This window comes from Hibiscus syriacus, unplaced genomic scaffold (genome assembly GCF_006381635.1).
Source record: "Hibiscus syriacus cultivar Baekdansim isolate YM2019G1 unplaced genomic scaffold, ASM638163v2 tig00002237_pilon, whole genome shotgun sequence".
Lineage (NCBI taxonomy): Eukaryota > Viridiplantae > Streptophyta > Magnoliopsida > Malvales > Malvaceae > Hibiscus > Hibiscus syriacus.
In genome coordinates, this window is record NW_024061918.1 from 586537 (window position 1) to 592429 (window position 5893).

General features: G+C 34.2%; 1 pseudogene; it reads right to left on the reverse strand.

Moving 5' to 3' along the window:
• Positions 1-375: 375 nt before the first annotated feature.
• Positions 376-4415, reverse strand: LOC120141589 (annotated as a pseudogene).
• Positions 4416-5893: the final 1478 nt, after the last annotated feature.

Consider the following 5893-nt stretch of genomic DNA (forward strand, 5'->3'; position numbering starts at 1 on the left):
CTCAACCTATTAAGAAACTTAGTTTTATTTGAACAATTCCAATTCATTGTTAAGTTTTTAAAATTACAACGCGTTACAAATAGCATGAATATTGGACTTCAGAATCTGATGAATATAACCCCAATCAAAAATATAATCAAAACCCAGAAATATTTCAAAAGATTACAACAGTAAGGACGACATAATACCTGGAAAGGTGTTCAGAGATGAAGTTCAGAAACAAAAGAGAAAGAAGAAGCTTTAATTAACCGCCAAGGAAACTATGGCCGTCTTTGATTTTTTGATAAACATATAAACATTTATTTATATAAAAAATAATGCTTTGATTCTTAGTTTTTGAAGATAAAGATAGGACAATAGGAGGAGTGAAAGAAGATAAACTGTCATGTTTTTTTATAATAAATATTTTTAAACGATTATTCAATATAAGTTTAATCCAATACATAATCTCTTATGTATTGTTTTTTATCCTACGGATTTTGCAAAAAGACCAAAGAATTTGCCAAACTACTCTCACTGGAATCCCTTGATCGTCTAACACATCCCGAGTTCAGCTTATGCCCTTCAAATCATGGGACTGGCTTGACTTTAACCATCAATGGCGGCTGGCAGGTTTCTTACTTCTTCTGTAGATTGTGAACAAACGAATTCATTCATCTTTGTCATCGTCCTCATCGTAATTGAACGGCAACGGTACTGACTTGAATGCTCGATACTTTCCAACATTGTTTAAATGCTCATTTTCCAACCTAATACATCACTCATAATTCTTAACAACTTCTCAGAAAATATTGAAGTACTTTTAGATGAAAATATGTGTTATTTGGTCACTCGACTATGCATCAAATTTCATGGATTACCTGAAGAAATTCCACACGCCACGACGGATGATCTCAAGAGAAGCAACAAGTGTAGCCAAGGTTTCTCGGTGCAAATCAAACTTGAAATTCAACACAGTTTGGAGCCATGCAAATCTCAGCGCAACATTCAAACCCTGAAATTTATGTAATCTGTTAGAGAATGGTTATGAATGAACTCAAACTTGGAAACAGTATATACACTCTTATAAACTAACCATGGCTGCAAAATATATATTTTTGTGAGGAACAAGGAGTTTGTCTCTCAACCAAGGGTTCTTGGAATGTCGGTTCAGGAGCCCCCAATCATAAACGAAGTCCCAATATGTACAAAATATTGCTGCAATGGCCGACACAATCCCAACTATCACTCTCCATCCAATCCCTGTGTTAACATAGTAAGCTGTTCTCAAACAAACAGCTACAATGGTTAGGAAATATTTGAGTCCATTGTACCCTTGGAGCGGATCTCTCTCTTCGAACAACCGACGCAAGCACTGGAGGAGGCGAGCCATGTACGGAAGCACTGCCACGATGAAGTAGAAGGTCTGGTACACTTCACTCTTTTTGCAAGTGTGCTTCCTGTGTTTAAAATCTCCCCAGATATAATAGCAAACGTAAAACTCCAAGCTCCTAATGGCTTGTACCTGGCTAGTTAATTGATCAGCTAAGAAGAAATCTGGGAGTGTGACCTGCAGCATGACAGATATGTTAAATCCACAATTATGATCAAAGGGTTCACATTTGTTGTTTAATTTACCTTGTACAGAGGAGCGCAGATACAATGAAACAAGCACGTGAGGAGGAAGAATCGACTCGACCGATACAGGACGTTGAATGGGAGGAATAGGATGATGAATATCGACTGCAAAACATGTATTTTGTGAGGATAAATGGGAGCAAAATATTGTTTGGTGAATGGTGATGTGAATTACCAGGACCAAGAGTAAAGGAAGAAGTTCGGGGAAGGTTTTGTAGTCTTTTGTTTTGGAATCCATCTGCATGTCGAGGTTGGAGAGGATAGTGGCTAATGCCAATGTTCCAAGGACGAAACTGAGGAGTAGAACTTGTCGATAGCCCAATTCGGTTCCCGGCTTGAAACCAAATATGAAGGCGTAATTCACTCTGTACCGCCTCCAGTAGAATATGTTGATTGCATACATTACCATGTGTAGAACAATGAATCCGAACAAACTGCACCCAAATCATCACAACCATTTTTTCTTAAACATGTTCAAGGGTCTAAGCTTAAAACGTTTTCATTAATTATTTTAAAAAGTAGAAACTTATGGTCAAATATCTGTAATGAAAACATTATTCACATGCCTAATCATTTATATATAGAATGGCAAACTTGTCAATCACCTAAGTGGTCTGATCTAAGATAATTAAATATTTAATTATGTAGTGTTTTAGTTAATTATAACGCTGCAAAACTATCAAAAGGTTGGTAGTTTGTATACCTAATCTCACAACAGCAGCATAAATTTTTAACGTCAGTAGCTATCATAATTTCCATATTAGTGTTGCCCCACAAAAGTCAGAGTCTTTAATGATTACAGAGTTTTGGGCAATAAGATGACTCACTGGCCATCCAGGATTAATTAATTCTACATTGCTTTATAACCATAATAATTGTTTAACAAAATTACCAAGAGAACAACAGCCAAAATTATAAAAATTTCTCAGGATATATATATATATATATATATATATATATATATATATAATATATATATATATAAATCTTATATAGATGAATATAAATAATAGATTGAGTATAATAAATAAGATATATAAATAGTTAAAAAAAAGTTCAGATTTCAATCAATGTAAATCCGACACTCATACCAGATCAGAAAATGGTGAAAGTAAGTCGATGAGATATGTTAATGGCGGCTAAACTTGAAGAAGAAAAGGGGAGTACCTATAAAGAGGAAACATGGTATCCATATATGCAATCCTCCCTCGCTATTCATGATTTTACGGAGACGAATGACCAGAATCAGGCCTAGAAGAAGAGAGGCCATGCACCCACCGAAAAAACCTGATTTTTTTAAGAAAACAACATTAAACAGATGAAAGATTCAATATAGTGTGTGTGTATATACACACACATCTTGAATAGAAAATTTACCAGTAAAAAAGGTTATCCTATGCCTTTCCCTTTTGGTTTTTGGTCTTAAAAAGTTCATCCCCTTGGTACGATTTGCATTAGAGAAATGCTTGATGAAGGTGGCTTCAACTCTCTCCATCAGCTTCGTAACCTCATCTGAACTACAAAGGTAAGAATTATCCACCATTTTCATGTATGATTTTGATGCATTTCTGGATGAAATCTTATCATACTTCTTCATGATTTTGGAGAAAGCCAACGTATTCAAAAAGCTGTAATTAATTCCAGGAAACAAATTATTACGCACACCAACAGATGAAACAATCAAGTAAAATCCCAGAGCCAGTCAATTCATTAATTACCTGTAACTTTTAAGCAAGCGGAGTTTTTGGTAAAATTCAACGAAAGCCACCTTGAGTTGTTCTTCAACCTTTCTTAGATTTTCCCTGCTAAAACTCAACTCCGTCTGGTTTGGAACCTGAAGGACACCTTTAATGGTGGAACGAGGAGTTTCGAGAGTATTGTTCATCTTAACCCGATCTAGTACTTCAAGTGGTGCAGGTTTGACTCCTTTCAATTTGGGTTTCGACGGTTTGGATTCTTGAACCGGACCTTCTTCATCATTGTTATCATCATCAGCTTGTCCGTGAGTGCTTTCTTCAATGGCTTCCAAGTGAGCAGCTTTTTCTGCAAATCCAAAACCAGGATTATACATAATTATCGATGATTAAACTTGGGATCACAAAGGAGAAAACTTACTGCCCGCTGCTCTACTCCCCGATGGAGTACTCGGAACCGACAAAGAAGCGGCAGAAGCGGCAATGTCCGAAGCAAGACGAGTCATCTCGACTGACCGATCAAAATGAATCCCAGGGGGATTCTCAACTTTGATCCTAAAAGCAATCAAAGCATCCATTTGCTTGTTCAAAACATCCGCCTCTTTCATCACTTCCTGCACTTTAGCCTTATAAAACCTGTCTACTTTATTGAACTCGTCGTCGAGTCTTCTGAAGTACACCAGCTCATACTCTCCACCATCGTCGGACGACATAAGGAACGTCGTTTCGTAACAATTGGTGCCGTTCCGATCGACGGAATTCACCAAAATGGGTTGGCTTTCAAGGTCGGGTGAGGTGGATGGACTGGTTGGGTTGTGGGGGTGGTGTCGCTGTGTTAGGCCGCTAAATGCTCTATAAAGTGTAAGCTTTCGTTTCAGGCCGGCGGGTGCGGTGGCCGGTGGCTTGGTCCGATGTTTGAAACGTTGGAGTTCTTTTAAGAGGGTCTTCAAGTATTCGTAATCCATATATGCTTCTTGCCATTCCGGCACCATCTGTGACACAAATTCCTTTCCGAATTTCATTTTTGGCTTTCACAACTGCCGATGCAGGTGAAGAAGACACTGTATATAAGTGAAACCGTTTTCTCTTTTTATTGGATTTGAAGTTTATGTAAAGCTTCTCAAGCTTGGGGCTTTCGTTTCTTGAAACAGAAGAGAACCCCACAGGAGTAGCTGAGAACTTGAAACTAAATACTACTTACTACACAAGTTGAGTAGAGAATTGAAAGATCAATTTAACCCTTGAGCTGGCTTTGTTAGTTGTAAAGTTTTTTTTTTTTTTTTGTTAGACTTCCGTTCCAAAGTTTTACTTAATTAATTTTTCGATCTACATGGTGTAAAATTTTCGGGTCGAGTTGACTGAAACTCAACCCGTGCCCATCCTTAGGTGGGTGAATCTCCCAACGGAGATTTTCTGTATACACAATGACCCGAATTCGAAACTTGCTTAAACAATATTAAATTTCTAACTATTTCAAATAGTTGTAAAACTTTATTATTAATTATTAGCGTAAACAACATGTTAGACCAAGTTTCTATTTTGGTCAACAAAACTTTTCTTTGAGAAAGTTGGTCACTGATATCACGTTTTTATTATAAAATGGTCATAAACCATTAAAAATAGTATTAATAATTCAATCACTTCAAATTTATTTATTCTATCAATTTTATCATAATTCATAAATAAATTATTTTAATTTATCTTCATTTTAATAAATTTAACAAGTGAAATGCTACATCAACACAAACCAATTTACCTCAATAGTTAAAAGAATCAATATTATTTTTAGAGGTCATAGGTTCGACCACCAAATATTACAGTTGGGTGATTGAGCATTCATCATCAAATAATTAAAAGTATTTAAAACATATTTACTTTATAATCACCTTAGTTTAATTAAAGAAATGAAATATTACATCATTTGGTTTGTTTTACTTTTGGATCAATCTAAATTCGTTTTGTATTACAAGAAAATAAAATAAAATAAACTTATTGGAAGAAAAATAATACTCAATCTTTAGATATTACATTTAAAGTGATTTAATTCTTGAAATAAAATATGATAATTTTAATTTAATATTATAATTTCCTTCATCATTTATTATTTTTTTATAATGCATTCAAATATGTAAGCAATTTCTACCATGATTTAATTCAAATATTATTTTTGTCAATAATATGATAATTACTTAGCTTATTGTAACGATTAAGTTTGTTTATCCCTAGCTCTCAAATTTGATCCCATTCAACCAGCTTATATTAAAAAAACTACATCAACCATAATTTAACTTGAATATTATTTTCTTCGATCATGTAGCATTCGATTAAGTATTATTTATCCCAGATTCAGGTTTTGATCCACCGAGACTCATCTATATATTCTTTAATTTTTTACAAATAAAATGATAACATGTATTGTATACACTCATTTTCGCCCTAATTTGTTTTTAATTTTATTTTATTATATATATATATATATTGTAATATAGTATAACTTTTGAAATTTTTTTTGAAAAATATAATATATAATTTTCAGAAAACAATTTTTGAAAATATATATTATATAGTTTTTGAAAACACTT